Raw genomic sequence first — 12,760 nt, 5'->3', positions numbered from 1 at the left:
GCAGTTTGCAGCTGGGCAGGTAGCATATAGTAGGTTTACTTGTTTTTTTGCTGAAAAAAGGGTTGATGAGAGTGGAGTTTGCAGGGGAGGAAACCAAAACAATTCTAAAATGCAGGTAAAGGGGATCAGATCTAGATAAATATTCATGGGGTGACAAAATAATAAAAAAGGGTGGAGACTTTAAGCGGTGGCAGAAATAATGTTTTTAATTGCAAACAATCACTTCATTATTTGCTTGGAAAAGCTTTAGAATAAAGATATTCAAAAACGTATTATTGTGCCACATTAGTAAAGCACTGAATAGAAATATCTAAAAGGTGGCATTTATTGGCAACATTTGTTCCTTTTATTTCCAAATCTTGGACAACTGTGGCCATAATGGATCATTCAATTCAATGTGTTAATTTAACTTTTTTTTTTTAAAAGTGTTAAATTTGACAGCATTTGATAACAAACTGGGGTGGCCAGGCATGTTTTAGTAGTGGCAGCCCCTTTAGATGCACCCCTGATGTCAACCTATGCAACACATCCCACCAATGTAGACAGGAGGTTACAATGCAAAATAACAGTCAGAGCACTTCCTTGGAAAGCTGAATAGGAGAACAGTGACTTGCTGAAATCTGACACTTAAATGGGTAATATCTACCAGATGTAGCCGCAAACAAACACTTTTAAGAGGATTTCAGATATGTCATTATTGTGTTGGAAAACAAGCAAACAGAGCAGTTCACCGTCTCAGTCAAACTAAGCCGGCCAACGTTCCCAAGTGGAGAGAATTCCAAGTTAAGCCATTCAGGAGAAGAGTGAGTGAATGTGGTAGGCCAAAGACTGGTTAGTACCATTACTAATATTAATAATATATTAATTAATATTATATTACTAATACAATATTGAATGTTCATGTTTATAGACCATAAGTATTGTAGCCTAATCAGTCCCTGCAGCAGGAAAGCAGGAAATGCTTTAGGCTAATCAGATTAACAACAGATCAGGGTGCAGAATTAACGTTTTTGCCCACCAGTCAAATAGCTAGTGAATGTTCAGGTTTTTCTCAATAGACTAGCATTGTTTTTTTGGCTGGTGAGTAAAGAAAATCTGCCATCTACTTCATATTTTACCAACATTTGGCTGGTGGCTGGTGCTAATTTTGTGCCCTGATAGATAAATTGGTACAGGTGATGTAATGACAAGCACTCAGCTCTGTGACTGTGCATCAAGGTTACCGCACATGGTTGGAGTATTATCCCAGGCATCCTGTATGCATGCTTTCCTATAAAAGGCAAGCTCTTAGCTCGCGCATGGCATCAGACCAGGGGCAATGATGAGCAGCACCAGGTGTAGGTGTTTGCTCACGTCACGTCTGTCAACTTAAAACAGATACACAGTCAGACTTCATGATGACTCCACTTTCACTCATCAGCCATCTCTGATCAGTGCTAACTGACAAGACATGCACAGCACCTGGGACCACCTGACCACCTTCCAACATCGTGACCACACACACTCAGCTGCATCATGGTCTGTTATTTGAGTAAGACGTGGGTTAAGCAGTGTGTTGCAGATATTTTTATTGGATGAGTAAACCTGTGTGGAGTAGCAGATGGGTGGGGTTTCCCCTCCCAGCACAGGACTAATAGCAGCAGGCTGTCAATCAGTAAACCGAATTTCAAATATTTGGACTGAAACAACTGGCACGACCCATTAGCAACCTCTACTTGATTCAGTTCTGCTGTCACTGGGAGTATCCTGTTTCAGTATGAGTCATGCTTATCTCATTCAGAGCGCTCCATGAGGAGCCAATGATGATTCTTTAACTAACGCATACAAGGCAGGATGTAGAAAGAACACAGTGCAGTGTTAGATTGATGGGTAGATGTCTGTAATTGTTAGGTTCTAAGAATGCACAGCAGACGCAGAGCACACATATGATTCTCATTTATGGAGGAAAGAGAGTGGGTGGATTTGGTGATGGAGTGTTTATTTATGTTGAAGGTGTGTGTGTGTGTGTGTGTATGTATAGTCTTGAGGCTCAGGGGGGTTGAGGAGTAAATTACAGTTTGGGCAAACAGCAGGAAGCTGGAAGAAACTTGTTACTCTACTGAAATGTACAAAGTTTAAAGGACAATTCCATAGCTTATTTTCGGGCATTTCAATCGGTTCTGGCAACCCAGTGGCAATTAATTAAAAGAACTAGTCTATCTTGGGTATGGTTTTCATGAACTTATGTACATTTATAAAGCAAGTGGTTAAATTTCAATAATGAAATTGGTTTCAAGGCACTATTCCAATGAAGCCTATATCCGCCAATGTGATGGAAAAAATAGAGAATGTTAGGATCACAAAGTCGTTATTGAGATACTAAGTCAATATCTTGAGAATGTTTGTTATTATAACACATCATTTTTGTCACAGTAGCAGAAATGGGCTTCCATACAATCCCTGCTGTACTTAAAATCAAATTTAGTTTTATCACTAGATAAGGTTTTTGCATCTTCACTACAAAGAGCATCAGCCTTTTATTGCCCTATCTTTGACTGACCTCAAGCAGTTTTCCAGAGGAGGTTGCAGTAGTTTATTTCAGCATTGATTAGTGTCTGCAGCTCTTCCTGTCAGGCCACATACAACCAAAACAACCTCCACCAATCAGAGAGGTAGGACAGCCTGAGTGCAGCCTGTGAGGCAAAACCCAGGACAAAAACAACTATAGGATAATAAACCATAAGCTCATAAAGCTTTTTACTAACATTTATTTTTTTTTTAAATCAACTCAGAGCTTTTATGGTGGTTAGACAGTAAAAGTGAACTGTTTACAGACATTTTATTGTGTAAATCAAACTGAAATTGTAAAAGTGGTGGGGACAAAAATAGGACTGCCAGTTGAAATCACACCCTCGCTGAGATGTGGGAACATGGCAACATTGCTAAATAGTCCATAAGCACGAAACTATCAGACAGGTTGTAAATCGACTAACAGTTTAACCAGATTATGTAAACCAGTGGTTCCCAACCTGGGGGTCAGGGACCCCCCCCCCCCAAGCCGTCACTAAATGATTGAAGGGATGTGAAAATCCTTAAATTTCTGTTCCGCAAGACTGTATTTTTAAGACTAATTTCTAGGTTTTATTGTTTTGAGGAAATTTCTGTGGTGGAACTGCTCAACACTCACGTCGAGGAGACATAACTTCTGTTTAAGAGGTCACAAATCAAAAGTGTGAGAACTACTGATCTAGCCACCACTTCTTTATCTCACAAATGCCAATATTGTTATTGTTTTGAGTATAAACTCTAAAGAAAATACAGGCAGACCTACTTGACCTATATATGGACAATAAGTGCTGTGACAAGCATTGATGAAAAATCAGGTTTAGCTCTTTGGCGTGAGAATATCAGAGTTGGTGAAGCAGAAATAAACATGTTGGTGAGTGGATCAAAGTCCATCAGGGTCTCTGCTAACACACTCAGTGCACTCTACCACTTACTGACACAATTAGGCCACTCTAGCCTCTGTATATATGTGTGTGTGTGTGTGTACTTGGACACACACTGCCTATTGTGTCAACACAACAGCTGCTGAGATCTAATCTGTCTCGCATCTAGAAACAGCGGAAAGTTTGTCTGTCAGTGCCAGTCAGGGTGTTGGATTATTAATACTAGAAGACCATATTATCAGTGTGAACTGCCCACTACACTACTGTTTTAGAACAGCAGATACAAGCACAAATTGCTCATATAGTTGCACAGATGCTCAGTCTACTCACACAAAAGCCTGAAACAACCCCATCCACATTGCTAGCAGAAGGATGAGATAATGCACAATAAATCTGAACTGGCTAATGTGATTTACATGACCCAGGTATCCATGTAGACCAGAAAGAATGTCAGCTCAGTGGTGGGAGGGTGCCAAGCTCTCCTCAGAACAAACTGACTGCCAACAATAAAAAAACAAACAGGCTGCTGGGTCCAGTTCCTCCAGGTTGTTAAAGACTACCAGACCTTTAACGAACAGGGAGAGAAATATGGAGGTTCTTTTAGGTCCTCTGGCAGGAGATTCGTCTCCACTGTAAACCAAGCTCCCCGCAGGTGAGAAACTACGAACAACAGACAGGGACCTTATTGAGAAATACTGGTATATGGCTACAGTGTTGAGATGCCAGTCGGTCATTAAAGAAATAGTTAGTCATTTTGGGATTGTGCTTAACCGCTTTCTAGTTGAGAGTTACACAAGAACATCAATACCACTCTCAAGCCGAGAGTCCATTAGGTAAGTTTAGTTTAGCTTAGCTTAGCTTAAGCATAAAGACTGGAAAGAGGAGGAAACAGCTAGCCAGGTTCTGTCCAAAGCTTTGTGGTTACATGCAGGAAAAATACACTTGTGGTAAAATAAAATTTTGGGTTTTGTATGAATGTGTTGGAGGTAGGTGTGTTTTAGACAGTGCCACGCTAGCTGTTTTCTAAGCCAAGCTAAGACAATCAACGCCAGCACAGCTTTCTCGTTAACTACTGGTTAAAAGTACATTTACTCAACTGTACTTTACAATTTTGAGGTCCTTGCAGTAATTCCATTTCATGATTATTTGATATTCCACTACATTACAGAGGGAGACATTGCACTGTTCACTACTTTATCTGACAGCTATAGTTACTGGTTACCTTTCAGATAAAAATTTCGTCACCTTTTTAGCTTATGACATCTTACAAAAAACACAGTGTCTACCCCCTGTCATGTTTCATGCCTGGCTATGGAGTTTTTTCAGGCCCACAGATAAGCTAAGATTAGAGAAAATCCCCCCAAAAAATTGAGTAGCAAAACTTCATTTCTTTCTTTTTTATCCCATTAATCATCTTACAACCGCTCAGATTTATCTTGTGACCCCTAGGTTGGGAACCACATGCATCAGTATTAACAATCCAATAATGTTGAACATGATAATATGTTATGTATATTTTTCTAATAGTAGTAGTATTATTTTTACTGAAAAGAAGGATTTAAATACTTCTTTCAACACCGTAGTTAACACACAGATGTGAGAATGGTACTGATATTCTCACTAAAATAATTTGTATATCCAAAAAACTGTTGGTATGGTATTTTGAGCATCTGACTTCCAAAATGTGACCCAAAGTGCTTTAGAATAAATAAATCAACACTTTGGCAACCATTCTGGAGCTTCTTAGGACAGTTTTGAGCAGCTGGTTTTGTTATTGGCAAGTTCAAGAGGTGAAAAAACCTGGCGAGTTTCTAAAAAATAAAATACAGGATAAAATGTAAATTAAATGTTTTTTTACTTTTTGTGTAAGCAGGACAAAACTATAGAATGATGGGTATAAAACTGAATGTGGAATTTATGTGGATACATCTATTTTTAAAAAGACTTATGATCTGAGGTTCTTTCATTATATCGTAAAAATATATGATCCCTACTAAAAATACAGAAACTAGAATGGGGCCATAACTTTAAGTAAACATTTGCAAAAGTAATACTACCAAAACCACACTAAAAGACTGGAAGTAAAATAACAAGAAGAGGCCAGAACCACTTAAAAATAATAACTAATATAAAATCAAAAACAATAATATCTATAAACAGAAAAAGAAACACACAAACTAAACACAAAGCTGTTACCATGGCGAGGAATGTCAAGTTAGCCATTGTCCGCACGGCCAGGGTCTGTTGTTGATTCACCTCATCATAGCTACACATGATGTCATTGACAAATGGTTACCGCTGACTGGCGAATGTGAACCAGCAAAACAGAGCGAGGCCTTGTAGAAGGTCAGCTCATGTCTGGCTGACCCCAGGGAAGGAAAAGGCCCATATCCCCCCTTCCTGCTGTGATCAACGGGCCACGCTGCTCAGTAATGTACACTATGTCCTCTTGGCTGCAGGTGACTGAAACATTCAGAAACTCTTGTTTTTATGAGAGGAACAAATGGACTGATGTACTTACAAGATGACCATTGAGACAGGAGAGTTTAACTTTCTTCCTCCGGTGTCCGGGCCCCTGAACGCCACCTGGTCCTAAAAACAAATGAACTTCAGTTACCACAGTTCACAGCTGTGAAAGAGTCTCCTTTTTCCACCAAATTAACTCTGGTTCTTCAAACAGTTCTGTCCAACATTCTTGGAACCTTGGTGGTACCTAGCGAACTAGCTCTAGTTTGCACCACTGTCGGCTGGAACCATTATAATTGGATGTGTCAGCTGCACAATGTAAACAAGCTGTAGAATATGACCCGCAGACTTTGGTTCCAAGAAAAAAAAACAATTTTTTTGTTGGTTGAGAACCAACTTTTTGGGTTCCGAACCAATTTCTTTGGGTGAAATTGTCCGAATGTTTCCTGTTGGTGGAAAAGGTCAATACCTTGGAGAACTGAGCGTACGGTGCAGGGAAGGTTTTTTACTGCATGGAGACAAAAAGTGCTGGACAACAATCTGCATACGTCCATGTACACAATGTCTGGACTGGATGGCCATTACATTCAAATTAAATCAAAACTACTGGTTATTTATTTTCCCATCTGAAAACTTTAAACTGTAAATTTGATCTTTTATATATCTTTTATATACATAGTTTTTTCTTAATATATGTTGCTTGTATAATATATGTTTGTTTGTATACCTGGAGTCTTGTAACAAAAATAATTTCCCCCTGGGATTATTAAAGTATTTCTGATTCTGATTAAATATGAATGAGTGAACCAAACCTTTACAAAGGCTATTTATAAATCAAATTCCTGTCAGTTACTGAACAACACTGCAGCATTGTCTCTGTGACCTATATCAGCCTAAACCCGCCCTACACATGACAAATGCCACTGTATATAAGGTCTGTAAATGCTGCAGCCCCGTAGCAATACACTAATGACTAGACAGCACCTCAGGAATTATAGGTGGGCATAATGACAATATACTTTAATTTGAGGCTCCAGGGGGTGCTGCTCAAAGTCTGATAAATGCCCTCAAGTGATGTAATTTGCATCAGCGTCAGTTTGAGCTGAGGGGCTTGAAAATGAAAAAGATCTGGTGGTGTGGAGACCTTTGTAGCCCGCTCCTCAGTTCTGGAATAAAATAGACAAAATCTCTGGTTTTGCTGCATTGATTCTGATCTGATTTGTCAACTGTCCATCAAGTGTATAACCATTTAAGTTACTTTTTAAGCAAATGCCAAATACTCAACATTCAAGCTTCTCAACAGTGAGGTTTTCTTTGTCTTATTTGTGAATAAACTGAGTCTCTATGGGTTTTGGACTGTTTGAAGGGGGGCAGGCAGGGGGGCTCACTTTGAAAAAAAGTGGGTTTATTTTTTATCCATATTGCCCACTTTTATCAGGAATGATACTAAAGTGGCAACAAGGAAGAATTTTCACTCTCACATATAGCACATATTATAATCCATATAATTTCCAGCATGAACATCCCAATCCTTCATCCTGTCAATCCCTTTTACATTTCCACTTACAGAACCTAATCTCAATCTTGGTGCAGTTCCTTTCAACTGCCAACAGAGGCTGATAAAAGGTTTTGAATTATAGAAAACCACTTTTATCCTTTACTAGAGAGTTCAAAGAAGAGAAACCAATGAGACTAAGAGATAAAGTGGAAGATCAGATTGAGGTCCAGGCTGTTGATTTTACACGCCACACACACACACCGTAGACCACCGAGGAGCAAGGGGAACTTGAGGGTAAGGTAAGGGCTTGTTTTCACAAACTAGTGATCTGGAACACAATAGGAGTGCAGATCCACAAGGTCACACAGCCACTAAAGCCTGCTGTTCCAGGATGATTGGCTTTATATCTTCAAGGTTTCTGTTTCTCCAGATCACAGAAGCACCATAGAGAAAAACAGAATGCTTTAAATATTACATTTAGGGGATTTTACCTTTTCTCCCCCCAAACAAGCCCACAAAATGTTTTATGAATATTTATGAGTTTTCTTGAGATTGATTTACTGGCGGTGAACAAAAGAGGTGGGGTTGTTTAGAGGATTATAGACCTATAAATCATTCCTGTTTTGCGTGTTTTCCCTTTGATGTCATGGCAACAAAGCCCACCCAAACCATACTTCCAGCGTACATCAGCTAATCAGCATACACCGATAGACAGAAAGCACATGCAAACACTGCGTTACAGGTGGACCTTCGTTTCGTCACCAGCACTGAGCTGTGTTTCCCAGCAGGAGGGCCTCGCTGAGCATCTGCTTCCAATAGCTCCCCTCCCTTCTCCTCCTCGGAGGGGGTCTGTGGGAGGCAGCGGACCCATCGGACCCATCTGAAGCCCGAGCCCCAGCTCTGCGGACCGGGGCCCCCAAAACAATGATGTAACACCCAACAGGCTTATGTAACTAACCTCTTCTGGTTGTTTCTCACTCAGAAGGTGGAGACCCTGGGAACACTCAGACTGCACTTGCACACACATACAGTGACACAAATCACATTTAAGGGCTGGTACAAAAAGACATTTCTTACTTACACCTAGTTCTATCTAGTAGAGTAGACATACCCTTGTAAAATGGATCCAGGTTTTGAGAGGTAAGGACAGTTTAAGATAAGGCTGCAGCTGATGATTATTTTCATTACTGATTGATCTGTCAATCATTTTCTTGATTAATCCATTAGTTGTTTGGTCCATAAAATGTCAAAAAATGCTAAGAATGTTGATTACTCTTTCACAAAGGGCAAGGTGATGTCCTCTAATGTCTTGTGTTGTCCACAACCCGAAGACATTCAGTTTACTGTCACAGAGGACACAAGAAACCAACAAGACAAGACAAGACAAAACAACAAGAGAGGCATATCAAGAATTGCTTCATCCATCTGCACATTTTCATGTTTTGAAATGTAGCAAATGTCAAACTTTGGCCATGGCGCTGTTTTGTCCGACTTACTTACACTACATATGGCCAATGTAATATCTATGTGCACATGGATGCTTACAATGTTGCTTACAGACAGTTTACACTGACATGTACCAACTGGTTTGGTTTGTAGATGTCTCCAAAAGCTCTACGTCGCAGTGGACATGCCTCACAGTGCCATCAAGGACCACCATTTTGAAATGACAGCAAACATTTCATCATGTTTCTCTCAAGACTGCCAACTCTCATCTGGGCCAGCCTAAAAATCACACAGTGTGTAAGGGCCTTAAGCCACACAACAGTTTTCCTGAAATTTTATCCAAAAACTAATCCTTATCCCTCTAAACCACAAACTGGGACTGAAGCTACAAACAAAATCTCTCCTGATTCAGACCTTTGACCCTTAGCCACCTTTAGGTTTAAAGTCCAACTGTGTAACTTTTGAAAGAAGAAACAACACATCCTCACTTTTACAAAAGTTGAATTCATAACAATATAATACATCTTTGCTCAAATCAATACACTCACTCTGACATAGGTGTGATACAGCCTTACGAGCTGGGTTTGGCTTCAAAATAAATAAGCTGGGGTCTAAATAAATGATGATTTAATGTGAGACTAATGTGACACTCACCATCCACCGTACTTACTCACTAATCAATAGCGAATCAAGTCAAAGCAGCTTACTACTATCTGGCACTGTCCATCTATGTTTTTGAAAGAAACATCTGCATTAGTTGTTATTAGAGATGTGGTATTCAGTGGGATGCATAACCAGGAAGTAAACCTGGAAGCTGGAAAACTTCAGTAACAGGTGGCATCTTGGTGTTCGGTATCTTATGTATCGATGAGGATCCGGTCCGTCTGTAGATGTAAACGGCTCATTCTAAGGTAACAGAAGCATCTTATTTTTAGGTGGACTGGTCCTTTAAGTAAAAAGAAGACATCTTATTGCCAGATAGGCTTCGTGGGCAGGCAGTTTGCTGGATTGGAGATGATGTGCAGCCACAGCTTAACGCCGTCGCTACCCAGCTAATCACCACAGACAATTACAAAGTCATACAACAGCAGACAGGTTGGAGGCTTAATCATCACTGTGATCCCACTCCACTGGGATCATCCACTATTACTGACACTAATACCAACCATAAGCACATCGCCGGATACTGCTGTCAAAGGATAACGAGCAGTGTTTTATCTCAACGATGAATGCTTTACAATGTTGTTCCTTGTTTTGCAGGCTTGGGCTCCGTGGGCCTAAAGGTCAGGCTGATAAGACAACCTTCAACTTGGAAAAGGAAACGTGTGTTTTTATTAAACTCAGCCAAAGGAAGCCATATCACATGTAACAAAGGACAAAACAATGAACCCACAATTTATGAGACTAAAACTTTGTGTCAAATTCTGACTGGATGTGGAACTTGAGTCAGACAACAGTATCCAACAGTATCCAGAGCATGAACACAGGGAAAATGTCTTGTTGATACCCGTGAGAACACGAAAGTTGTTTAAACCCATCAGTATCCTCAGCAGATCACATTATACCTGATTGACCATGGGAGAAAACAAAGACAGTGTACCAAGAGTTGGCATAAGGAACCAATTCAGTCAAGAGTCAGTTTTGAGCTGCAAACCTGAGGGAAAAGAGCAAAATGCAATAGGCTTGATCAATCCACAGTCCTTCCACTCCCTAGCCATTAGAATGATCAAGCACAGGGTACTCAAGCGATGTCAGTCTTCCTGGGTTCACTGACCTCACATTTTGAAGGTTTGGTGGAAGGGAATTGCTGCTAATTAACATCCCTACGCACTTTCAAGTGTAGAGCAAAACACAGAAGTAGCCTTCCTAATTACCCACAGGTTATTTACTTTGGCAGATTATGAGCACAAGAGTACTTGCCAAATAAGAAGGAAAGGAAAAACACTTGGACAGCGCACTGGTTTTGAATGTGAATGTGTGTTTGTATAATGTGTGTGATATAATAAATTTGACAAAATTGACAAAACTTTTGAGCTGTAGGCGTACACTGTCTTATATAGACTTACTGTAGCCTAAAGACTTGCAGTGCAGTGTTTGCCATACATTGCTGCAAATCAATGTGTAGCTTGCTTTTAAGATAAATAAAAGGCATAATCATAAAAAAGTGTGTTTATTGTGGCAGGGTTTTTGCATTTACCAAGCCAAACAACATTTGTAAAAACTAGTTTTTAAGCTGCTATGCTGTTAATTGTCGGTACATTAAAAGAAGGAGATGACTTAAGACATTTAAAGAGATATTAAAATCCGACAGCAGATTCGGCGTTCAGATAATCCTCCATGCAGCACTTCACTTTAGAATATTCGCAATTTTAACATTTGGTTAGCTGCTGATGAAAGCCCATCCTGAGGTCTTTTATGACAAAACACTGTGGGGATAACTTGCGTGCCAATTATAAAAGTCCAGTTTTCACTTCAATAAACGCTGCATGGTGTTTATTATACATGCCGAAACGAGGACAACATTGTACGGAATTATGCGAGACATTAAGTCATATTCTACTTTCCATGTATCTTTGCGGACGAGCATGGCAACTTTAAATTACCAGATTTTTCAACGAAGTTTGGCGGTGCGTTCTCACCCCATCTAGAGCGCACGCACCACCGCAGCCCAATGTCCTCTCCTCTCTCCTGTAGTATTGGATGTCATGTACAGTGTAACACAATATATATCTGGCGCCGTGGACCGCGTTCAGAGATAATAAAACAGTCTATTGTGGCCTTGGGCCTGGGTCTCTAGTTTCACCAGTTAAAAACGTAGACTCATTACTCCACCTTTTACTTTTTCTGGTTGAGGTGATGTAAGCCAGTGTGGATGGTGTCGCCTAATACGAACGGTCTCCACCTGTCGGGAGGATGCACTCACCTGGATGAACGCTGTGCAGAGTGTTTCCAGGTTCACGTGATAAACAGCGTGCTATTTCTTTACATTTTAAGAATTCCATAACACACTAAACGTCCGTAAAGGCACCACCTGACCGCTGAAAAGTGAGGGGATACTAACAACATGTTTGCCAACCTTCACAGACTTCAAACTGCTCTCCTCCTTTTCTGCCGTTGTAAGAAAACCCGCTACACAATGTTTGAGTCCCTCCTCGCGTTAGAACACAACACGAAGCTGAATGTACATGCAGACACACTGAGGCGAAAGAACTTACGGACGCGGTCCTGCCGGCAGAAACTCTCTCCCGTGCCGTCTGTGAATCCAGCACCAAACACAAACTGTTGGAAGAGCCTGCGGACACGCAAGTACACCCGACTGTCATTCACTCAGATCCGCCGACTGCTGTAAACTTCTTCACTTCTGTCAAGTCAACTACAACAACACAGCGGGCTGCCGATTGGAATTTTCAAAATAAAAGCATAATTGAATCAGGGCACTGTAGACTTCCTTTAGGAACAACTGCGCTCTGACACATGGTAAGATTGACAGGCTTTTGAAGGATGGTATAAGTCTATTTTCTAGTGGATTTTGTACTGTGTAGGTTATATGCTGATTCATAGGCAACACTGTATTTGCTCTTCTCTACTTATTTGTGCATATCTTTTTCTGTAATCTACCAGCAGATAATCCCATCTCGTTTTCTATGACCTTGCTTTATTTTATTGATTGATCGATTGATTGATTCTTCGATTTTTATTGAAGTCTAAGATCACTCAGTCAAATGACAAAAACTGAAAACAGAGATGTACCCAAGTGCTTACACAACCACAGAATTATCAATGTCAAACTATAGCAATGAAAAAGGTGTAGGCTGAAGGTTTATTACCCTAACCCTGTATAGCCTATTATGTGTGGAACACAACCTTAAAGCTGCAGTAGGTAACTTTTATAAAAAAATAACATTTTGTCATATTTGCTGAA

The 12,760-nt window shown here is 40.2% G+C and overlaps 1 protein-coding gene across 1 annotated transcript in view; it reads right to left on the bottom strand.

Annotated features, from left to right (window-relative positions):
* Positions 1–12,208, bottom strand: part of svila (supervillin a) — an 85,265-nt gene extending 73,057 nt beyond the window's left edge. The window contains exons 1-2 of the mRNA XM_035654896.1: positions 12,054–12,208; positions 5,950–6,020 (exon numbers count right to left, since the gene is read on the bottom strand). The gene's annotated coding sequence lies outside the window, so the exon portion shown is untranslated. The remainder of the gene's footprint in view (positions 1–5,949; positions 6,021–12,053) is intronic.
* Positions 12,209–12,760: the final 552 nt, after the last annotated feature.

Source organism: Morone saxatilis, unplaced genomic scaffold (assembly GCF_004916995.1).
Source record: "Morone saxatilis isolate NCDOM2014 unplaced genomic scaffold, NCSU_SB_2.0 Contig0, whole genome shotgun sequence".
NCBI lineage: Eukaryota > Metazoa > Chordata > Actinopteri > Moronidae > Morone > Morone saxatilis.
The sequence above is the reverse complement of the archived record's forward strand: the minus strand, read 5'-3'. Positions and strand labels throughout refer to the sequence as shown.